The sequence below is a fragment of the Triturus cristatus genome, chromosome 8, assembly GCF_964204655.1.
Source record: "Triturus cristatus chromosome 8, aTriCri1.1, whole genome shotgun sequence".
Lineage (NCBI taxonomy): Eukaryota > Metazoa > Chordata > Amphibia > Caudata > Salamandridae > Triturus > Triturus cristatus.
In genome coordinates, this window is record NC_140591.1 from 1,559,790,381 (window position 1) to 1,559,816,802 (window position 26,422).

Below are 26,422 nucleotides of genomic sequence, written 5' to 3' on the forward strand. Positions count from 1 at the left end.
GCCTATTGTATAAAAATGATTATCTGTCAATAAAGTAACGTTTTCACTTCCTGAACCTTCGTGGTGATGGAATATGGAGCGCATCAATTTAAATTGATTCTGGAATAAAGCCCGTTCCGAACCTCTAATACCACGGATTCTGCCTCTTATTTTACTGAGCTATTGTTATAGATTTTCCGCATCAAATTAAGTTCCGGTAATTAAATTATTTACCACATAAATGGCGCCCGAATAGGGACACTTTCTCATCTCACGCGCCGGCGGTGCGTTGCAGGCCCGGTCTCCTGTCACAGCTGGACGGACAACAACGCGTACCCACAGGATTTCCTGTATCTCCCTCCTGCCGAGCGGGGGTAACTGAGGCTGCGATCAACACCCAGACGAGGCGGTGAGAAGTGCGAAGTATCCCGACCAGAGCCTAGCTGAGAGAGCAAGATCCGAGGTATACAGAGGCCCACCAGTTTCCGAAGTTTCCGAAGTTCCGAGTCGAGTCCAGTCCGGTTCAAGTTCAGTTCAGTTCCGAGGCCTTCCGTTCCGAGCTACCCGGTGAGTACCATTATCGGGGAGGCGTTCTGACGTGCACATAGGTTGTGCCGGTCAAGACGGGTTTGGGTACACAAATCCGGTCTGCACTGTTTCAGCAGTGTATCTGTACTGTTTAGCAGTATATCAAGTATGTCTAGTATATATAATTCAGAATTACCTAGTTAGTATCGAGTATTATGCTTAGTGACTAGTTCCCTAAATAACCATCATTGTTTATTTCATTAAATGTTAAATGTTAAAGCGTTTTAAATATGTTCTGTATATTGTGGTGTGAATGACTGTTCATTATTGTGTTTTATGGTATTAAACGTGTTCAAAATTAGGTATCAGATCAGTTCTCAATATGCCGCTCTTTTCGAAATTAAGACAGATCAAAACCAGAAAAGGGGTACTTGAAGAAGCTGTTCCCATTCCTCCTAGGGACACTCCAGGGTACTTCATGTATCATAAACATGGCCTAGACGCCATATTATTTCTTGATCTATGGGTAGACTACACTAAGGAACTACCAGAAAGTCAGAGGTGGCCCGCAGCTGGGACCTGGGATGCAGATTGCATCGTGAAAGTAGAGGAAGAATTATGGAAAAAGAAAGCTAGACAGTCACAGAAAGTGCCATTGAATTATGGCGTAAAGAATCATATAGACGTACAGAAAAAGCGCTCAGACAGGAAGAGAAAAGTAAGGAGAATTCAAATAAAGTTCGAGAAAGTGTATTAATTGAAGAAGGTACTCGAGTAAAGTCAGAACAAACAGACAGACAAAGAAATGCCCTTGTGAATGGTATGTATCCTCTTCTGGCCGAAGGATTACCTAAGGCTACTCCGGAAATACCAAAAGACTTGCCACCCCCATTGTTTCCGATAAAAGCACATCCCAAAGGGCATCCCAGATCCGCAGAAGATGTTTTTCTTTCCTCTTATTTAGACGACGCAGCTCCCGAGTATGCTAATGCTGCGCCACATAGACCGTCTGCCGAGGGGGTTCAACGCCAAGACCCTCCTCCGTCTGTACCTCTGCAACAGCAAACTCCGACACAAGTTCTGGCAAGCGCATCTGTTTCTACATCCGCATCCACACCTATGGTTGCTATATCCCGTTCAACGAATCCTTTCACATCCAGCACCCCAAGTGGTGCTACCGGAGGTGCATCAAGCATTTTTTCTACGCCACCCAGAACAAATAAACTTTCCTTTCAAGAAATAGCCCACCAACGTACACCCAAACTAGTAACTCCCAACACGCTCAAGGAACTTCTAATAGATTGTAGATATGACCCGGTGCCCGGAAAAGGGGACGAGATGATGCTGGCATCGTTACGTATCCGACGAGCTGCAATATACTTAGGGAAGCTACCAGGAATGACTGCACACTTAGAAAATATATATCATTTTCTTCAGTCAGGGCGAGACCCTGAGAGTATTAACAGAGCCATGGAGTACCAAAAAGTGGAAATCCAGGGGGAACTGTTACGTTTCCTCATAAACTGTGTGATCAGAAATCAAGATCAACCAGGGGTAAGTCCGGCAGAAATGCAAATTCTTACCACTTGGGGTAAGAATATTTCAGAGGGGAGACACGATAAACGATCATGTATAGTAGCTATGAGCCGAAAGATCCGCAAAGAAATAGAACGAATACACGAAGAAAGATTAGCAGTAGACGAACCTGAACAAATCGAGGACGAGGAAGAATTAGAACTGCCCACAGGACAGTTAGAAACTATGGCCTATGTAGGTAGAGGAAGGTCTTGCAATAATACTAGATGCTTTACTGATCCGATATGTCCGATACGTCCAGAAAATAACAGAAAATTCCAAACTCCTATAATAAATATAAGGTCCCCCGAACATTCATTCCAAGCCGCTGACAAATTACTCCGAGAACGAAGGGGTTATCATATACTCGATTCTATGGACGAACAAGAATTAGCCAGGTCAGCCGTTCACTGGGTTGATAGTCCTGGAAAATATGGTGATGATACACTAGCGCATACGTTTTTGAACCTCGCCCCAGATGAACAGCGTTTAGCTGGTATCTATATGATTCAACAACTCCTTATATTATATAAAAGCCAATACTCCGATCCTGGCCCCTTACCAGATATATTGACTGAATTACTCACGAATAAATGGAGAGGTTCCGGTACTAAGTTAATTAGAGAAATACTAGAATCCAGAAAGCAGTACATTCTTTTTGTATGTCCTGAACATGTCTCACTGCCCATCAAGGAAAGAACGACGTATTACATGGATAGACAAAACCCCTTACGAGAAGTGCACCCGATAAAGGGTGATGACAATGAGTTTAAACGTGTGTTTGTATACATACCCATATCCAAAATAGAACTATTAGAAATGAAGAAAGTGGTACCCAGTCATGACAAAGACCCAGCGGGTTTCCACCGTGAAATTAAAGATATGTTACTCATGGGAGAATATACCTACCCCGACATTATGACAATATTGAAGGTATTATTGGCTGCGGGCATTTACGAAAAACTCAAGGAAAAGGATTGGGAGGTGGGAGACCAGAAGATAGATTGGACAGCACTAGAAAACGAAGAAAAAGCTTGAGGTCCAGGTTCAGGGCTCGGGGACAAGACAAAAGCACTACCAGGTTTACTAGTACAGGTATTGCCACGTTTATTAACTACGAAAAAGGAAGACTGGGGTGCAATCTCAGCCTGTAAACAAAAACCAGATGAAGACACTAGTGATTTCTATTCCCGATTCGAAAAATGTTTTGGTATAAATAGTGGAATAAAAGCAAGTAGCGAGTCGTATCCACATCTGTTTGTGACAAAATTAGTTGAAAATGCCTTGCCCCAAGTTAAGAATAGAATATTGAAGTTCGAGAGTACCTGGCAAGGTAACACTCCATCACAAATGTTACAAATGCTACAGTACCATCACAATAGAATTAGAGAAGAACAAGAACATGAACATAGATGCATGAAAGACACGAAAATGAAAATGCTAGTTTCCCAGACAGTGCCAGTTGACGGTCATAAGAAGGGTATAACACAGTCCAATGTTTCAACAGGTCCTGTAAAAGGGACGTGCAACTATTGTAAACAGCCAGGTCATTATGTACACGATTGTCCAGTTTTAAAACATAATATTGCCATAGGTAACGCAAAAGAAAGACCACGACCAATTAGACAGGATCAGAACCAACAAGGAGCCCCGCAGCATGCACAGTCCATGCCAGCTCCGCAACAGTCTATGCCAGCTCCGCCACCGCAGCCTATTGCTGCCACACAAACAACGACCCGACAGATGTATCAGACCGCACAGTATGACTATCCCGATTATCAACGATACTCATGAAACAGCCTAGAGAGGGAAGTTGGCTTACCCCTTATTGAGGTCCCTGTAGATCAAGAAGGACCTTATGTACACAGTGAACTGTTAGGTCAAGATAGAAAATTCTTACTTGATACAGGGGCAAGTCGAACAACAATAAAACGTAGTGAAGTTCCAGGGGCACCCCTCTCAGGCTCACAGAATATTTCCCTTGGCTTTTCAGGAAAACCCATCATTAACGAAGTAACACAGCCTCTTCCACTTACGATCGGTCCTTTGACACGAACTACAGATTTATTGCTTACTAAATCATGTCCAGAAAACTTGTTAGGTATAAAAACTTTGAAAGCTCTCGGAGCTATTATATGTTGTTCTCCGGAAGGAGTAAGATTATTTTTACGTGATTTCAAAGGGCACTACGTGTCCCGAGACATGGATCACCGACTGCAGACTTTACCGACACATTTATGGGCACAAGGCCCTACAGATGTTGGTTGCATGAACATTACACCATATTGAGTCACACTAAAGGCAGGAGTGGTACTTCCACGAATGCGACAATACAAGTTACCCCCAGATGCTGTAGTGGCTTTACTACAAATCATTGACGAGCTTATTACCCAAGGAGTGGTTGTGGAAACTGACTCCAATGTATGTAATTCACAGATAATTCCGATTCTTAAACGAACCGATCCAACAGCCCCGCCAGTATATCGATTGGTTATTGATCTGCGCGAATTAAATAAATGCATAGTACCACAATACCCCGTAGTCCCAGACATTTCTTCTTTACTGACAGCAATTGATTCCGAAGCAACATTCTTTACTGTAATTGATCTCAAGAATGCCTTTTTCAGCGTCCCAATAGATCCGGAAAGCCAATACTTGTTCGGATTTAGTTTAAATGGACGAAGCTTTAAATTCACACGCGCACCTCAAGGATTTACAGAAAGCCCCAGCATTTATAGCCAAGCACTGAAACGAGAACTCGACAGTATCCACATGCCAGTCAACACTGCCCTGCTCCAATATGTCGATGATCTGCTGATCACCGCTAGAAGCGAACCTGAATGTGAAAAAGCCTCACTGACGGTTTTACAATTTTTGGCCGAAAAGGGGCACAAGGTGTCCCCTTCTAAGCTGCAATTCTGTGTCCAGCGAGTTGTTTACCTTGGTCACTCGCTGTCCAAGGAGGGAAGGCAGCTTACACCAGATCGCATCCAGTTAATTGCAAATATGCCGATACCCAAGACACAAAAGGAGGTGCGGGCTTTCATAGGCCTCACTTCATATTGTAGGCAGTGGATCCCTCAGTATGCATTTCTAGCAAAACCACTCATTCAATTGACAACACAGGAGGCAGCCACATCGACTGTTCTCCCTTGGACTCAGGAACATACACAAGCTTTTGAAAACCTAAAGAAAGCCTTATGCCAAGCACCTGTTTTAGCAACGCCATGTTACAATAAACAGTTTACACTCTTCGTTACAGAACGCGAAGGTACTGCCTTGTCAGTACTCACACAGGAACAAGCAGGATCACACAAACCATGTGCTTATTTTTCTAGTACATTAGATCCCGTAGCTCAGGCTTTGCCTGCGTGCCTGAAATCGGTGGCAGCAACAGCTTTAGTAATCAGACAAAGCGATGCCATAGTATTAGGACATCCATTGACAGTACAAGTACCACATGCAGTAGAGGTTCTCTTGAACCGCACACAAACACAACACTTGACTATAGCACGACTTACTGGTTACGAGTTAACATTGTTTCAGCCACATATAGAAATCAGACGTTGTAGTACATTGAATCCTGCCACACTGTTACCTATAAATGGAACAGACCCACTTGCACATGATTGTATTGAAGTTATCACTATCACGACGAAACCCAGACAAGATTTAACAGATGTCCCATTGTCAGACCCAGACCTGACGTTGTATGTAGATGGTTCATGTATGAGAACAGGTACAGGAGAGCTAGTGGCCGCTTACGCAGTCACAACAGACACTGAAATCATTGAAACAAATTGCATAAATACCTTGTCCGCTCAAGCCGCAGAGCTCATCGCTCTGACACAAGCCTGTATTCAAGCCGCAAATAAAAAAGTCAACATATACACTGATTCACGTTATGCATTCGGAGTTGTACATGACTTCGGCGTGCTGTGGCGAGAGAGGGGTTATTTAACTTCTCACGGTGCCCACATTCAGCACGGACCCCTCATTCATGCCTTATTAGATGCAATACATCTACTGACTGCAATATCAATTATGAAATGTAAAGCTCATACGAAAGTTACTGATATCATTTCTCAAGGCAATGACCTAGCTGACAGAACAGCTAAACAGACTGCTCAAACTCGAACATCCGACATGACAAAGACAATAGTCCCGACACCAACATATTGCATGACGGTTAAGGATCCCGCTCTTGACGTAATCGACATACAGACACATGCTACACCAGACGAAATAAAGAAATGGACTGAATTAGGAGGGATCCAAACGGATCAAGGATGGATGACGAAGGAAAAATCTGTATGGTTCCTTCCTGATTCAATGGTCCAAGTCGTTATTAACACTGTACATAGTCCAGCACATTTAGGAGAAAAAGCTATGCTAGACAGCATTCAACACATATGGTTCAACAAACATTTACGAGCAGCAGCTAAACAAAAAGTTCGTACCTGTATGATCTGTTGTCAGTTTAACCCAGGTAAAAGCATTCCCGTAGAACAGGGTGGATTTCAGCCTCCTGATCACCCTTTTGAAGTCCTCCAGATGGATTATATCCAGATGGAACGATGTCGAGGATTCAAATATGTTCTCGTAGTTGTCTGTGCTCTTTCCCGTTGGACAGAGGCATACCCGGTTTCAGATTACACTGCCCCGACTACTGCCAAACAGTTAGTTCGAGAATTCTTCCCACGGTACGGTTTACCACGTGCTGTCTACTCAGATAACGGCCAGCCGTTCTCATCCGAACTAATGAAACACGTTTCACTTTTGTTAGGCTATCAGTGGAAATTTCACTGTGTCCGACACCCCGAGGCAGCAGGTCTCGTGGAAAGACATAATCAGACCCTGAAAATTAGATTGTCTAAAATTTGTAGAGAGAAAGGTGTCGACTGGGTAGTAGCCTTACCCGTTGCACTCTTTTACATGAGAATGGTAGCACACTCTCGAACAGGGCTATCCCCTTATGAGGTGATCTTCGGTAGACCACCAAATATGTGGGGGACCCCTATACCACGCAAAATAACTGATATTGACTGTAATATGCTGACAGATTACTTGGCTTCCTTGATGTCTGCACTACAATCTTGTCGTTCACAGGTAGCTGCAGCCTTTCCCGACAACACCGAGGTGAAACCCCATGACGTAATTCCAGGGAATTTGGTTTTAGTGAGAAACTTTGACCGGAAGTCTCAGCTGGATCCTAGGTGGAAGTCGCCTCAACTCGTATTGTTAACGACGAGGACAGCCGTGAAGATCGAAGGTCGAAAAGGCTGGATACATTCAAGTCATATCAAGAAATTTCATGGACTACCGTCAGACGTAAACGACACACCTTGCGTGTCTTCACCGATTGACTCAAAACTTCCTTTGGTTGAACTGAATAGCCATGAACTATACAAACTAAAACTTAGGTCTAACAAGTCAGGCAATTTGATTGTTTAAGTCCTCTCCAAGGTGAATCGGTCGAATTTGTCTCTGACATGTACTCCTTAGACCTGTGTAGAGAAAGAAACAGAAGGATAAAGCTGAAACGACATGCGTACTGTAAATCACTGCGTAGTCATTGCACAGTGACGTTATTAATTTTGTTTTTCTTAAGTCTTTTAATAATTACTGCAAGTATATTGTTGCACATATATTATCCTATTTCTAGACATGTTTATAATGTTACTGCTGAACATTCTTTTAGTGAATTACCTCCACATGAATTGTCTTATAGATTTGCGCTGCGCAATAACACGTTTATTAGTATGTTACATCATTCCCATCAGGTTAGCAATGCTACAAATTGTTGGATATGTGGTCGACTCCCTCCCTATCAGAATTATAAAGGAATTCTACCTCTTTTTCCATACCCATTCACACACAATGGATCCTGTGGAGCATGGTTTAGTTTAATTAATTCCCTTGATTCAAATCCTGCAGTTTACCAGAATAACTGGGTATGGGGAAATCTGAACTTAGGTTTACTTGAAGTCTGCTACCCTAACAAGGAGGGACTTCCCAAAAGAACAGGAACTGATCTAGAAAATGAAGTGTATGGATTAGGTAATTTTACGCTTAATCTCATGATCCTGAATGTCGAATCCGAAGCTACTCCAATTTTGCCCGCCATGTCAGTGTTTCCAGTTAAAGGTGAATTATGTGTAAGAAAGAATGGTTCCATACATATGGGTCATAGTAGATGCACCACTGTAATAGAATTTAGTGATCAAGGCAAGTCTACATTTAGAGCTTCCCGCCATTCCTACTTCATATGTGGTCAGACGGCATATATACGTTTGCCACTAGATTGGGATGGTACCTGCTATATCGGATTCCTTTTGCCACCTGTTTTCCTAGCTCCTCCTGATTATCATAGAAATACTCATTTAGTACACAATAGAGAAAGGAGAGATCTCCCAATAGTCGATTACACTGAGACCGCATGGGAAAAATACACAGATTTCAATAAAGGTCTCTTTCCCTATATAGGTACAGTTACCAATAGTAAGCTGATACGTAGATTAACCAGAACCCTTGAAGCAGTAGTGAACGAAACTATTTCCGCCTTAGGCAATTTAACAGAAGAGCAGTCTGCTATGCGGATTGTTGTGCTTCAAAATCGTCTTGTCCTTGACGTCATCCTGGCCGATAGGGGCGGAGCTTGTAGGGTCATCGGATCAAGTTGTTGCATTTTCATACCAGAAAATTCGCCATCTGTATATAAAGCCATAACTCGACTTCATAAGATTGTAAGCCAGATACACCAGAATCCAGGCACCTGGACTTGGTCCGGTTGGTTTTGGAGTGTATTATCTACCTTTGGATGGAAGGTCCTATCCTTCCTAGGTATTGGCTTTCTCATACTATTCAGTTGCTGTCTATGTCTACAATGTGGACCAGCGATCTGTGGTCTGTGTGCCACATCGTGTATTCCACCACCAAGATTTCATTCATCACGGAAGAAAAAAGAAGAACAAATGATGCTATATGAACAGATCGATGGATTGATGAAGATTGATATCTCTTGACGGGCAAGTAGGGGACAAGGAGGGAATGTGGAAATATGGATTTTTATGATCAGTTATGTCCCCTATCTTGGACCCCAACGGTTTCATGTATAAATCACAAGTACATGTATGTTCCCTCCAGTTCCAGTTATGAAGACGCAAACACATGTGCGTCCACCGCCAACATGTCCTCTTTCAGATCCGCCATGAATGGGCCGGATATTCCATTCCTAAGTATGAAAGGCCACTGGCTTTATATGGTTCACTTGTGCCATTTTACAGTCCAGGCAAGTAGGCCCTGATTCTGCCATCAAGCCTTTTCTTGCCTTCTGGCTCTGAAAGCTCCAGTCTGAGCTCGCATCTGTATCCATGAATTTTGTCCTCATTCTCTGCGCAGCTAACGGTGCCTGACATCAGCCTGTTGCCTGCCAAAAACTGTATTTCACCTTCGAAATTATCTGCTCCGCTCCCTACCCAATGCATTCCTGTCTAGTAGTTTAAGTAAACATTCTGTCAGCTACCGAGCAAAAGGCCCGGCTTCTCTGTCTTTATGCAAGTAATTCATAGCCTTGTTCTATGGAAGATTTCTGCCCCCGCATATTGTGTAGACACTTAGACGCTTGTACACGCACTCACAGTCAGTATAGTCAGTATAGAATAAGATTCTACTCTAAGAGACCTCTCTTTTGGATAACACAGTTCTTTAAACATAGGATGTTAGATATGATTTGGGATTAGGTTGACTTGACCCTCCAGACTTCTGTCGCCACATGTAGAGCTAAATGTCAAGTCCCCTTTTTCCCCCTAGTTGCACGTCAATCACACGTCATGCTGCTGCGCGCGCATTTCTGCCAAGTATTTCTGCTGACATTGCGAAATTCTTTCATGGAACCACCTTATTATGACATCATACCTGATGACGTTCCCTAGTTACGCCCAGTTACACCCACTCTAGCTACGCATGTATGTTTTATCTTTGCTATCAATTGTTACGCCCTCTGCATTTGTTTCACTGTAATGCCTATTGTATAAAAATGATTATCTGTCAATAAAGTAACGTTTTCACTTCCTGAACCTTCGTGGTGATGGAATATGGAGCGCATCAATTTAAATTGATTCTGGAATAAAGCCCGTTCCGAACCTCTAATACCACGGATTCTGCCTCTTATTTTACTGAGCTATTGTTATAGATTTTCCGCATCAAATTAAGTTCCGGTAATTAAATTATTTACCACACAGGAATCCTTGTCTTTTCTAGAAGATGACTGGATGACAGAAGTTGATAAGGATGTTGTGCTCAGAGAAGTTGCTTCTCTTATCAGAAAAGGTGGGCCAAAAGAGAAATGTCTTTCTTCTGATCTTCAGATGTTCTGGAAAGTTAGTAAAGAGTTTTCAGTTGAGGGTGGAAAAGTAGTCAGAGGTGACAAACTGGTACCTCTGGTCTGCTACAGAGAGAAAATTATTTTAGCTGCACATTCAGGTCATCTTGGTGCTACTATTACTAAGAGAAAAATCAGGTCTGGTTTTTGGTGGCCTAGAATGGACACCCAGGTTGATGATTTAGTTAAACAATGTGCACGAGGCAATGCCAGTGACAAAGTCCTTGTCTTAGAGGGCGTTGTTGAATCCCCTGTACCTCCCCCTGGTAGAGCCTGGCAGAAGTTAGGCATGGATTTTCTTGGACCTTTTCATGTCCTTCCTGACAATTCAAAATATTTTTTGGTTCTTATTGATCATCTGTGCAGGTGGGTTGAGATTGAACCCATTAGTGTACCCAATTCCAAGAGTGTAATTGACTGTTTGAACAAGATTTTCTCAGGGAACGTTATCCTGAGGAAATTCTTACGGACAATGGGGTCCAGTTCGTCTCTCACAAGATAAATTCTTTTCTACGAATTGTGGTATTAAACACACCAGAACACCTCTTTATCACCCGCAGAGCCACGGCAAAACTGAAAGATTTAACAGAGTTATTCCCAGGTTTATCCCTTTTGGATGGTAAAATCTTTTCACCATAGTGGTGACAGGAGAAGTATGTGGGAATCTGCCATTAAAAAAATCGCCTGAGACATGTGCTAAAAACATTGAACCTACTGCCCAAAAATAAATTCACAAGATTTGTGTGGGAGATTGGGTTAGAGTGAAAAACCCAGTCTCAGTAAGAAAAGGTTTTTCTAAATTTCTAGATTCTCAGCAGGTAGTAGATATTCGAAAGAATGCTGTGAAATTGGCTACTGAAAATTGGTGGAGCACCTCATGTGTTGCTAAGGATCCTTGTTCATCTTCCCAGAAATGTGAAACTCAACAATAATGTTTTGGGGGGGTGGTGTTAGGGTTCTTACCAGGCCAAGTAAATTACGAGATTACGTTTAAGTTCATCTATGTGTTTTACTTATGTTGACCTGTAATATTATTTCCCCTGTTTTTCCTTTCTGTACCTTCCTTTTCCCTTCTCTTTCAGTTGCTTTAGTTCTTTTTATTAAAAGGAGGGAGGTGTGGTGATATGGTGAAGAGATCAGCCAGAACACTGTGATGTCATATAGAATGTTATTGAGCATGTCCCCCTGAGCGTTGCCTGCGTGGCAGTTACAGCTTGTGTCTTCACTCTGCCAGCTGGGACGGCTCTCTGTACTCTACAATAAATACCATTTGTGGAAAACTACTTCAGCGTCACCCACTCTTCATCACATATTCCTAATGAGTTTTACAAATCCCTCTCTTGCGAAATTGTAACTATTTTGGCTATGCTGATAGAAGGCATTTTTTTTTATTATGTGCCAAGCCTGAAGTCCTAGGACGAAGCAGCCACCAGCTTTATTCTGAAACCAAATAAGGACCCTAAAAGCAGTGAGTCCTACAGACCAATATATTTGCAGAATTGTGACTATCAAATCTATGCACAAATTTTAGCTAAGACGTACGAGTCTGTGATAGGTTCACTGGTCCAGGCCTATCAGAAGAGTTTTATTAAAGTTCATAAATTGCATGATTTAACAAATGAATTGATAGACGCAATTGATATATAATCAGTAAACAACTTAGCACTCACTGTTTTTACTTTCAATACTACAAACGCCTTTGACAGAGTAAACTGGCTTTTTTTTACATCATCTGATCCATCATTTTGGCCTAGGCGAAAGGTTTGTTAATGCTATTAGCACCATAAATAAGACACCTTACTGCGAGCATTGTAGTTAATGGGAACCTCACAAAGTCCATGAATATAGAGCGTGGGAACAAGACAGGGGTGCCCCTTATCCCTTTTGCTCTTTGACTTATATATCGAACCCCTAGCATCTAAAATTAGGGATTGCCAAAATCTTTTGCAATTTTAATGGTATGGGTGGGTGAAAAAGGCAGCCCCTTCTGCTGATGACCTGATCTTTACAAGGGATTGTACGCATATCTTGCCTGTGCCAGAACAGCTTTTAGCAGACTTTGGGAACGTTTCTGGTTGCCAAATTAACCAGCAAAAGACTGAGATTATGTTGTGGAATACTCAACCAAATAACCCTTTGATTAAAAAGGAGATCAGATACTTAGGGGTACAGATTACCCAGCAACTTACCAAGGTGGCCCCGGTAATTTTTGAGAAAATAAATTAAAGTCTAGAGCATTGCTAAGATCCTGGCGGGCTGTTCCGCTTGCATTCTAGGCCGCACTAACCTGGTTTTCGATGTGATCCCATTGCTCTTCAATATTAAAGACATAAAAGTGCTGCAAGGAGAATTATTAAGCTTTCTCTGGTCTTGTAAGGGAGTGAAGGTCCAATGGATGAAACTGCGAAGATCGTAGTTAGAAGGAGGCATAGCAGGTACCAATTTTTGTTTTTACGTTGAGCCTTCCAGTTGGAAAATTCAAGATCTCTCCTATTTGATTGAGTCTGCTTTCCCCTGCCTTCAAGATATTACCAAAAATGTACATTCAGACAGTGACAGGATCTTTTTTTAATTTGGTCAACCCAAATTCTTTAAGAAAGTCAAATTAAAGACTTTAAGAGCTGCCAGCAAGATGTGGCAATTGCCTAATGGATAAACATTTAGCCCAATTGAAGCAGTAATAAATATATTAGGGCAATTATTATGGGACAACAAATTAGTCTCTTGGGAATTTTTTAATAGCATCATGAACAAGAGGCTTTCTGGGTTTAAGTTCTACCAATTGTGGAGTCAGGCTCGTAGCCAGGGTAAAGATGGGGAAGGAAACAAAGATTGAGGAAATAAATTGCTTGGGCCCCTTCACCAACACAAATATGTCTCTAAATGGTACTGATGCTGGTAAAAGAAGACTCACCCCTAACAACCATGGAGGATTCCTGGAATAGAGTCCTGCCAATGTCAGATACATCATATTTATGGCAAGTATCGATCCTTGCTTACTTTATGGTTGGTTCTTAAAGCTGTGCCACTCGGAAGGAACCATTTGTTCACAGACCCTGGACCCCTGAAATGCTATCAAAATTGGGAGGAGGAGATAAATCCTGCTTAAAGTATGCGACTGTGAATGCAGATGATATACATGTTTCAGCAGTGTCTTCAGATCCAGGACTTCTGGCAAGATGTTAGTAAGACTATCTATATGGTAAGTCCTGCTTTAGCTATCTCTGGGGTCTTGCCCGGAGATGTGCCTAAAAGAAAACTATTAAACATCACACACACAAATTTTCTTTATCCACATTTTACTAGCAATCGGTTTGAAATGACTATCGCCTATGCCCCAAGTATTTCTGGACTGGGTCAATTCTGTTCAAATAATTATTTGTCTTGACCGTGGTTGTCTATCTAACAAAAAAGACTGAGGTTGTGCGTGGCTTGGGAAGAATGGCTAAGCAGGACTCCTCTCCCCTCAGACTGCCTGGTGTTCCTTTAGGATGGCTGGGAACCTTACAGATGGTCGGAAAATAGTTGGCGGTTAACCTCTTTCCCTGTAGGCCCTGTTTAGGATCCCTTACTCCTGAAAGGAAAATGACTTATTTGTGAAAGAGGACAAAAGAAATGGTATGCCTACATGAGGGTGGTGTAATGTGGAGAAACATCTTAATTTCTCATTGTGATCAGCTTCTAAGAATAGGTTTTGAGCAGGATAGTAACCTTCCTGCACCAAAACAATTCTGACCACAACACAGGTATGTCTGTGTTGTGGAGGAAGGGTTCTGGGTCAGAGCTCAGCTGTGACAAGTGCAAGAGTGCAGGGAGAGAGCAGAAGTGCACCATATCTTTGTAAATGTGATGCATTTCTGCTCTCTCCTCTTTTGTTTAACATTTATGTTATCCTCATGATAAAACTCATCCGGTCTTATGGGTTTGTGGCAGCATCCTGAGCTGCTAAGACATAAAACATGCATAAAGTTCAATTCAGAAAAATACTAAAATTGTTATTTTTGGATCAAATACATCTTTTTGGAATACATTCAGGTAGCCAACAAATCTTGGTTAGCTTACTAGCCCTCTCCTGAAAGTAAGAAGACCTGGGAGCACTAATTGTTAATCAACATAATTTCTCAGCTCAAATTAACCAGGTCAGCTTTGTGGTGGTGGCTCTGGTATTTTCTAAATTAGATTACTGCAATGCATTGTATTTAGGCACCTACAAATGCTTGTTACTCAAACTCTAATCCATTAAAATGCCACTGCTCATATCCTTTTGGCAATACCCACATTTGTCTCTGTCTCTAAGAGCATCAGGAACCTGCACAGGCTACCTAGGAGCAACATAATTACATTGCAAGCTATCTCACAAAGCAGTACATGGAAGTGGGCCAGCATACTTTTAAGAGATCTTTGTATGACATGTATCCACCAAACATCTCAGATTGAGTTCTGTAAGACTCCTCTCTGTCCAGAAAATAAAAATAGAAAAATGGGGAGTGAAAACCTTTTCCTTTGATCCCTGCAAACTCTGGAACTTGATGCCATTGGAACTGAGATCGGAATCAAGCCACTCTTTATTTTAAAGTCTCTAAAGACAAGGCTATTTACTAACAGCATGGCCAGTCAATAATAGTATAAGGTATCCTGCCTTGTCTTCCAGTAAATCTCAGAGTTAAGACACATCAGCAATCGTGCAGTCTACAACATTTTTACTTATTTATGTAATGAACCTCAGGAATTTCCCTTGCTTCACTGCATGGAACTTTAGTCAATCCAGACCCCAGGGTATTGAAAATGATATTTAGTCTCATTTTTATCTCATATGAAATTATCTTAAATCATATTCTGACAGACAGCATTCTTCTCTGCTCCCATTGTTAGTATGTATTGAGTAGGCTTGACTTACTTTTGCAGAACCCCTTGTTTACTAAATTTATGAGCAAGTTAGGAATATTACTGCCATTCTCCCATAGTATATAAACAAGCCACAAGATCTACAAGGATAAGTCAAAGCAACATCTTTGTGAAGAGGGCCTAAGGAGTTAAGAGTGGAATTGTCTCCGCATATCTAAGGTACTAAGGGCCATATGTAGGTACCTCAATACCGGTCGGTAACGGCCCAAAATCGGTAAATATCCTGTTACCGACTGGTATTGAGGCACTTGAGATGTAGGTGGCTGATTTCTGGATTCGGGATTTGCCGAATCGGAATTTTAAGGAATCGGTAAAATACCGATTCGGTAAATTACCGAATCCAGAAATGCTATGTAGGGGGCACTCAAGTGAGTGCATTATTGGTGTCTGGATTTGTTATTTACCACCAACTACAAGTTGATGGTAAATGACGAATACCTTTCAAAAGGCATTTTTGTGCTATTTGTAAAGTGCCATGTGGCAGACATGGCACATGGCACATGTGTGCACATGTGGCGCACATACATGCCCTTAGGGCATGTATGTGCGCCACATGTGCACACATGCACGAATCAGGGGTGCAACAGGGTGTCAATGTGACACCCTGCCACCCATGATAATGCCTCCCCTATTACCGATTCGGTATTTACCGAATCGGTAATAGTAACTGGCTTCCATTCATTCCTATGGGCCTCCAGGCCCATAGGAATGAATGGGAAGGGATGCATTATTACCGATTCGGTAAATACCGATTCATAAATACCGATATTTACCGAATCTGTAATAATTACCGATTATTTACCTACATACTTTTTACCGATTCATAAATACTGAATCGGTAAAATTCGGTATTTATGACTCGGTAAATAGTATGTTACCTACATATGGCCCTAAGATACTAAGAATGAGTTCCTCCATTATGCCCTGTTGCATACCTACGTCCCACTCAATTAATCTAAATGTGAAATCATACTGAACATTAACTCTTTCTGATTCCAATAAATGTAATTACCTGTCCTTTTTTTCAACTAAATGCACTCTTTTAAAAATCATTGAGAGGAAATTCCTTCTGAATAAAAAGAAAAATGCAGCTTTTGATAATAAACTTTCTCATTACAAACATTGGTTTAAACATTGGGCTTCTCGTCAGTTGGGGAAAAGATATTAATGTCGTTAGCAATTGAGGGGCAGATGTCAATGAGTTGCATCGCCCTTGCTCCATTTAAGGGTGATACAACTAAGAAGTCAAATTTCTCAAGCCACACAAGGCCTCCTTGCATGGCCCTGTGTGGCTTGATAAATCTAGAGTAACGCGACGCAGCGCAAATTGCTGCATTGCGTAACTCTGCCCCCGGGAGGTGATCCATGGTGAAATGTGGGTCTTCCCACTTATCCACCCATGAATTTTGGCGCATTCCCAGAATGTATCAAATGATACCCCTCCCCATGGGAGGTGTAACAAGGAAAAACATCTTCATTTCTCCTTGATTTTACCTCTTTCTATGTGTGCTCTATCCTGTAGCAAACACAGAAAGAGGAAAATACCTCAAAGTATTGTTTTTGTGCAAGATGGGAGCAACGCAGGCACCGTTACCCCACAGCATGAGGGTGCCTTCATTGGCGCCAGGTAGCACATTGTGCATCAGCACAAGAAAAGCACAGTGCATTCCTGTAATTTCCCATTTGCGCAGTGCAGCAAGGTGGCCTGCTGCACTGCACAGCACTGCATGAAATATTACTAAATCAGCCCCAAAAGTAATTGTCCATCAACGATAGCTGCCCCAAACACATTAACCATGAAAGGAGATGATGTAGCATTGTCATGACCTAAGGTTTCCTTCATTGTAATGCAACCTATCCAGGTCTATTAGTAGATGCTAAGCTGTGGGGGTCACATACAAAATGACTTATGCTGGCACAAGGAACAATCACATATAAGAGATGTCAAATGCACAAAGGGGAAAGGGGATCAGAGTTGCAAAGGTGAGATAGAGGGACGTAGAAACAGATAACCTCATACACTGATTTCTGTCTCTCAAATATGTGTGTATCAGAAGTAAAAGAAACAAGGCAGCAAGAAATTATAAAGTTACTATGTTGAGGGAGGGACCACAGTCTCAGATCTGTGCAAGAGGGAGTCACAAAATATTGCAGAAGTATTGGTAGAAACTTGTCATCTAAGCTTGTAACTGAGAGAGAGTTGTTGCAAGTCTTCACAGTCTCAAAGCATACACAGAAAGATTACATTCTGTGAGCTGAGAGAACGAAAGGCAATATAATGTGCAAAAGAGAGATATGGAGAGAAATTAGAGCAATGAGATAATGGATAGAAATATAAAAGCATGTGTGAGAGAGAGAGCGAGGCACACAGCATAACCCAAAGACTCAGAGGTGTTTGAAAATGAGCTGAGGTACAGAGATGATTTAGAGATAAAATGTCCAGGTGCTGCGTAAGACCTGAACAGCTGGCAGGCTTGGCACAAACCAGCACTAGTTAAGAATACATTTTGGATCTGCGACCCAGAGAATCATCTTACTTTTTGATTTGAAAAGGAAATCATTGCATCAGACGGACTCGTGTTACCTTCTGGTACTAGCTTGAAACAGACTCCAGGACTGAGGTAAAAATCCCACCATTTTCTACACAGAGTGGATACACAAAGAATGCATTTGGTGTAGAGAACCTGTGTTGCCTCATCTCAAGATCTATGGTCTATTTCCCTATCAAGGAACCTGCCCAAGACAGAGAGTTACTGCCATTTCTAGCATAACCCAAAGACTTTGCATCTCTAAACATGGACCACATTTGATATGCCTTCGCATTGCCCTTGCATAACGGAAGAAGATGTAGGGCAACTCAAAGGCTTATTTGGTAATTACAAAGCCATGTAAGGATTGATTTGTGTGGCCTTACGTGACTTAGTAAATAAATATATTGCAAAGCAGCAGATTATGTTGTGTCACATTATATTTCTTATTGGTAGGAGTTCTAAGGGTAACACTTTGGCATTCAATTGCATCCACACATGGATTGTATGCAAGTCTACAGTGTTTGCTGAAGTCGGAATTGCATGAAATCATTATGCCTGCCACAGAGAAGTGTGATTAGGAGAAATATGTTTATTGGGGGGCAGAGCTTGCCTGGCCTAAAGATAGCCGCTGATTAAGTGAGCTCCGTAAGCTGCCACATCAATCCGGCAATTATTTGTGGATTGGTGCCAGCTGTGCCATACAGATGGCGATAGCAAAACTGAAAAAATGAAGTTAGTTGGTCTTGCCGGTCTCCAGAAAATGGACTCAACACCTCACTTCCTCACAATGGGCGATGTTGCGTCCTGTGGGGGCGACGTCTCCTGTTGGGCTGCAGCTGCGCTTGAGGATCCTCACCCCAAAAAATGGCTGAACTCCCCGATTGGACGAACCCGCACGGTACAGCAATGAGGGGCCAGAGGCTGCTTCCCGGGGCCCTCAGGCTCTGCTGTGGCTCATTGTGGATGGGCCGTGGCAGACACCTGAGATGGAACTCACAGCAAACCCTGGTGGGCGGAAGGATCAACTGCGCATTGCCGTAGTGCTGCAGCGGTGAGTCACTCCCACGCTGGGCCCCTATACACAACTCTGGGAAGTGTGAAGAGAACAGTCGGCCTCACAGCTTGCTTGATGTGACACTGATGAACTGAGTCTCATGTGCGTGAGACCCCACATGCAGCAGTAGTACCAGCTGTATGGATCCTGCACGGAGCCCAAGGCATCTGGGTGCTGGGTGTCTGACTATATAGGGATGCTGAGACCCCATGCAGATGCGCTGTGGGACCATGCACTCCAGGTGAGGTAGCAGAGTCATCCACTTGCACGCTGAGTCTGACGCTGCACAGTGCATCGTGAGACCCGATCAGACTCCCTACAGAAGGTGTAGGTGTTGCACAGACGCCGCAAGCATTTATCAGCCAACTAGATGTGTCTGGCGACAAAACAGATCTCGGGCCACCCTGCGAATATCCTGTGTCGAGACACCATAGGGAAACCGGACAAAACTAAACCTAAGCTAAATTTTGAACAGAGAAAGTCAAGGCACACGTAGGACACTGCGGACTCTGCTGTGTCAGAGCCTGACATATTGCCTGACGACCCCATTGGAGACATTAAAGCGATACTTGCATCTCTGCAGAAAGGCTTGTCTGCGATCAATGCAAAAATAGATTCCCTTTCCTAGAGAATGGACCGTATGACTAAGAGGGTAGACAAACATGTGGAGCACCTGGACATGGCTGAACGCAGGGTCACTAAAACTGAGGAGGTTCAAACCGACACCAATAGCACACAGACACAGAAGGAGAAGATTCTTGTCACTTTGCAAAATAGAGCTGAGGATTTGGAGGCCTGATCTAGGCGTAGTAACCCGAGTATTATTGGCCTTCCTGAATCCACTACAACAGGTACCACGAAGGTCTTCATTGAAACATTACTCACCACTTTGCTGGGCGGTGACACCTCCATGTTTGTCGTTACCCGAGCGCATCGCTCACTGGGCCCTAAACCTCCCCCTGGCGCCCCTCTGTGGCCTGTCATAGCAAAGTTGCTTAATTATAGAGACAGGGATGCGGCACTGAGGAAGGCAAGAGAACTGGGTAATTTACAGTTTTCATATTCAGGGTCCAGGAGGGCAGAAGGCAGTTCACGCAGCTGAAACGCAAGCTATGGGACGAAAATGACAAATGAGAGCACGGAGTCTTAGCCTCTTCTGATGGGTCATTCGCATGAGCTATCAATCAAAATAGGTCTTCTGTTATAGGGCTTGAGGCTTCCATGGTGGCCCAACTACTATGGATCATCCATTAATGCTCCGATTGTCAAACTGTAGGAGGATAGTCTAAAATACTGGCCGTCATTTATACATGCCAGATCCAATGAGATGACTGGGTGGTACCTTCGAGTGAGAAACATTGTGAATATGGGATTTCTTGTAGGGCTCATTGGGAGGACCTCTCCTCCGTTAGGAGTCTCTCATTTATTGGCTAGTGGTGGAAGGGAGTTGGTACACACAGAAGAACATCCGCCCCTACGCGTATCACGCTCAATAACAATATGTTAATTCGTGTTTTTTGTTGCATAATTGTTGTGTCCTTTATGAATGCACTGTTAATTGTTAGGAGGGAAGGTAGTTGGTCGCCTATGCCCAGTTGCGGTTGGCATGGCATGGGTGGGGGAGGGTTTCTTACTTTTTCTTAACAGTTCACCTGAGCATGCAGGCTGAGAGCTATAATAGCAACATACTTCAAATAGCAGTTATGGTGGTCATGTCACGTAGTAGTTTTTAATGACACACTGTGGGGTAGGTCACGTACATAGGAGTAGGATATGGCTTCTAACCTGGAATGTGATGGGACTTAACGATCATAGAAAGTTGCCTAAAATACTGGTGTACTTGAAAAGACAGAAAGTGGACATTGCTCTGCTCCAATAAACACACCTTGCCCCCAATAGCGCTATGCTGATGAGACGCAGGATTCTGGGTCCGTTTCAGGTAGCTGGATACACCTAACACTCGAGGGTTGTGCTTACATGGGTAAATCTGAGATCCAGCATTTCACTAGAAGAGTGTAGGGTGTATCTCGCTGGTAGCTATGTAATTCCAAGATGCTACGGCAGGGGGGCAGACTTCCAAATTGTCAATATATATGGCCCTAACTATGATGACCCTCAGTTCTACAACTCATTATTAGCAAACATGAGTGACAATCCTTTATTGCCACAAATCTGGGGTGGGGATTTTAATTGTGTGTTTGATCCTATGCTTGACCGCTGGATGGGCACCCCTAGGCACCCATCTGCAGCAAGGCTATTGGAGATATAGCACTTTAGTTGAACTTGGTAGATATTTGGAGAGCCAGGTCCCCTGGGCAAGGTGGGTTCACACACTACTCTGCATTTCATGACATACACACTAGAGTAGACTACTGACTAAGATCAGAGGTGCTAGTACTTCAGGTTCGGGACTGCAAAGTATTAACTCGCTCCTTTTCTGGCCATTCACACATATTACTAGAGATCAAAATCCCTACACGTGTGGCCACCCCTTTCCTGTGGAGACTTCCTCCTTACTCCCGCCTAGACATGGTATTTGGAGCTGAATTGGTCACAGACATTAAAGAAATCTTTGAAACTAATATAGGATCGGTTGAGCATTTTGCCAAGGTGTGGAAGGCATTCAAGGTTTTCATAAGGGGGGCTGCCATGAATAAACACCCTGGGGTGCTTTGCTCAATCAGAAGCAGACTCGCTCTACTTGAGGTTCGCTTGGGAGCACTGGAGAGAGAGGCAATGAGTAGAAATGATCCCCAGATCACAGAACAATTGAAAAAAAACACTAGATGAATATCATGAGGAAGCAGACACAGAGACAAAACACATGGGTAAATATGCATCGGCTAGAACCTATGGCCACAGACCAGGCTCTGTGCTGGCAGCGGTAACTCGCTGTCTGTGTGAGTTTAGAGTCGTAACTGAGCTGTTTGGAGAGAATGGCAGTATACTAACAGAGCAGACATAGATAGTGAGCAGATTCTGCAGATATTATCAAGACTTGTATAGCTCCAAAATTACTCCAGATGATGAAGACATATTGCACTACTTGGAATACATTCAACTACTCTGGGTGATGGATAGTCGCAAAGAGTATCTGAAGAGGCCCCTAGACTCTGCGGAGATCCAAATGGCACTTAATTCTATGCAAGATGGGAGTGCCAAAGGTCAGGATGGGCTCACGGTGTCCTTTTATAAGGTCTTTTGGAATTTACTTGTCTCACACTTGAGCACCCCATTCCAAGGAATAAGAGAATCTGGCATCATGCCCCCCTCCATGTGCGACGCTTTGATCATCACCATATTGAAACCTGGAAAGGCTCTGCAATAATGCTCATCCTACAGACCATTGTCACTTATTAATGTGAACACCAAAATATTTGCTAAAACATTGGCCAACAGATTGGCGCCCCTCCTTCCCATTATGATAGGCCCTGAACAGATGGGCTTGGTGAGGGTCCACAAGTTATCATATAATCTACGGACAGATTTTGGTATTCTACAACATGCTAAACAGGATATTAAGGCAGCAGCAGTGTTTATAGATGCTGAAAAAGCCTTTGACTTGGTTGGATGGAAATTCATGTTGGCGTACTGAGGCACATTGGAGTCAGAGAAATATTTCGTAAATTGATCTTGGTACGCTATAACGCACCTACAGCTTGAGTGCGCTTAGGAGATGCAGTCAACCCCCTTCCAGGTATCTAGAGGCACCTGACAGGGATGCCCTTTGTCCCCACTGCTGTATGCTGTGGAAGCAGAGCCCATGCTTTGCGCACTTCGTGAGTATCATAGTAATAGAGGCATACATTTTCCCAACAACAGTCTCATTGTCTCTGCTTATGCGGATGATATGATAATATATATACGGGAATCCGACTCTAATCTATTAACAATAAGACAAGAGGTACTCAGATTTGGCGGCATCTCAGGACTTAAAATTAACTGGGATAAATATATCATTTGTCCCCTAAATCCGGTCACAGTGCAGACGGTTTTAGAGTTTCCTCTTCAATGGTCATCAGATCCGCTGAGATATTTGGGCATACAGGTCCACTCTGATGCGGAACAAGTCATTAGGGCAAATTATGGCAGAGCAATTACCAAGCTGGAAGAGGACATAGAAAGGTGGATCAGTCTCCCTCTATCATAGGTGGGTCGTATATCGTTGATGAAAATGATTTTTCTTCCCTGATTTCTTTTCCTCTTTGTTAACATCCCTATGGTTGTCCCACTACACATCTTCAAAACAGTGAAAGCCTTAATGGGTAAACTGGCATGGGCTGGTCGAAATTCATGTGTGAAACATGGATATCCTTACTATGCCCTACTCAAATGGGGGACTGGTTGCGCCAGATCTGGAATTGTATTATAGGGTGGCGTAAAGCTCATATGCTCACAGCTGGATTCACTGTCCGGATAATCTGCCCCATCTCCACATAGAGATGGTTGCTGTAGGCCCTGACCCACTCCCACGTTGTCTGTCTCAAATGCCTATTAGATGGTGCAGCGTGCTTGATTCAGTTCACTTTACTGTACACGCTTGGCCTAACTTACTTAAAAAGCATGCCGCGCTCTACTGCATTACGCCTTATGCCCATGGAATGGTGCATTGGCTTCGCATGAGCTCTGAAAGAGGCGTACTTTAATCGCTGAGAGGCCTGTGGATTCTCACAATGGGAGACTTCAAGGAGGGAAAGGTGTGTACGTGGGAGGAGGTAGCAGAGGGTAAACTTGACCTTACCCCTCTCACACAATTTCACTATTTTAGAATCTGCCATATATTGCGAGCAGTGCTCGGTGATGAGCTACAAGAGCTACCGTAGCTAGCCGCCCTCTCACTATTACTGCGTTCAGAATCCCCATCAAGCTAGTCTTGAAATGTTATGCCGCGTCACAAGCCTTTCAACACACACAATACACTAAGGCTAGGATAGAGTGGCAACACGAAATTGGGGTGGTACTGACAGATGACATGAGGGCGCTTCTGTTGTGATTCTACGCAAAAGATGTCACTTAATAAAAGGCACAGACTGATCCATTTCAAATATCTCTACAGGGTATACTACACACCTGAGAGATTATTCCGATACAGTCTTAGGGACACTGACTACTGTGAACTCTGTGGGGAGGCAGAGGCAGCCTTTCTACATGTGGCATGCTTGTGCCCAACAGTAGTTGATTTTTTGTATAATTTTTTTTCAAACTAAATGCAATCACAGGTCCATCTCTCTCTCCTACTAGCACTTTTATGGTACACAAAGCCTCTTAAGAAGGATGTCAGGAACCTAGTCTCTATGGGTTTATTACTGGCTAAAAGCAGGATTGCAACGCGTTGGTTGCGTGGTTCCATACCCACTGTAACAGAATTGAAACAGGATCTGCTCTACTGCAATACTCAATCAGATGTTTACAGTGAGCTGCTGACCCCCCCCCCCCCCCCCCGCAAAGTAGACCAAAAAGTACAGACAATATCTAGTGGCAAAACATGTTAGAAACACAGATGACGATTGATAGAATGATATGACGATGGAGTCCCAGAATATATTTGTAGTGTGATTATGGCATCAGGTTGACCACGCCAGATGTACACCAAATATGGTAGCTGGTTCTACATAGGTTAGCAGGTTACATAGACCGCAATATTAGAATGTTAGATCGTAATGTCATACTTTCCTTCCTCAGAGCGATGAATCACCACCTCTGTGAAAAGGGTTAATAGCCATTGTCAGTTAATTGGCTAATATATGTATGTTGCTCATCATTTGCCGTGAATTGTTGTGAACTATCTTATGAACATTAATAAAATAATTGCAAAAAAATAAATGTTTATTTTTCCTCGTTTCTTCTTCTTTAAATCCATGACGCACCAAAGGAAATAAATGTCCCTAAAGATTCCATTTGTGCAAGAAGGTATCCTGTCAAAATGCAGTTACCCTTGCCGTATGGTACTCTTCAGCTCTCGCCCCTTCACACAATGCGGCACAGCAACTTACTTTGCTGCACTGAATTGAGTGAATTCTTAGTAAAGCAGCCCAGAGATCTTAATTCTTTACCTCTCACAATGATTTCTCTGTAGCAGCCTCTCTGTCAGGCAAAGTACCTTGGATACTTCTGCAGCGTCAGAATGCAATCACTCAAGACACTCCCCATAGGTCAGCAGCGAAGAGCAGTGGCGGCTGGCACAGGTAAGCGAGGTGAGTTGGTGGGGAATAAAGAGGAAGTCAACAGATGATGGAATAGGTATAATTAAATAAATAGTACTTATTTCGTCGTCTGTCAACTTCTCCCGCTTCCGCGCCCTGCCCCACCATGCTTACCTGTGCCAACCATAGCTAACCATCATATGACTTTGGTGAGAGAGTTATTAAGGGGCATGAAGAAATAGATGCTGTTGACAAGTAGTTCAGTGATGTATAGATTTATATAGAAAACTGACCCTACGTCCAGTCTGCAACATAGGAGCATTTGTTTATGAAGTACCAACAATAAGCTACATTCAAATTCACAATAAGCACACAGATGGTCTTAGCGCACATAATTGGCTAGCTCACATGTTCTATATGAAACGTATGGCATTTCTCTTGCTCCTGCAAACCTTTCTCCTCATAAGAGTTTCCCAACTCAAGAATTCATTATTCATTCTTGCTCATAGATCAAGTTACTAAGTCCTTTTACAATTTGCATCACCAGAACTTCCTGAAGTAACTTGATTTGTTTTTCATTGTCAACTCAGTTACAGGTCAATATTAACACATTATGTGGTGTCACACAAGCTAAGAGAAGAGAATGTGGCCTGAATTGTTACTTCAAGATTTTGGATGAATCCAATATTGTTCACACTGTTGTTTAATGGGTAACTCCAAGGCCAATCAACAATTTTAGGCCATTTTTTGTCACTCCTTTCAACCATCTGCTTTGCAAAGGTTTAATCTCAGTGTGGAAAACAGCTGCAAACCTAGGGGCTCATTTATGAGCCCCTGTGTCACTTTTGCGCCACCGGTGCATCACTTTTTGTGACGCACCAGTAGCGTAAAACATGCGCCATGATGCGCCATATTTACAAAGTGACGCATCTACCTAGATGCGTCACTTTGTAAACCCCATGCGCTACATTATACCTGCGTCAGGTATAATGTATGCAGGGTGGGCGTTCCCACGTAAGTAAGCATCGTAGAAGTGACGCAGTGAAATCTACGAGATTTCACTGCGCCACTTCCAGGGTGCAAATGCGTCAATATCTTGCGCCTGCCTCACAGCAGGCGTAAGACTGACGCAGGCCCTTTCACATGAAGCTTGCCCCATGTGAAAGGAAACATTGCTGGAGTTGCGTCACTTTTGTGACACACTCCAGCAATGCGTCACTTTTCCGCCTACAGATACGTCAGAAATACTGACGTATCTGTGACTCCTTGCGACATGATGCGTCATACTGTAAATATGACGCATCATTGGAGTCGCAGTGAGGGC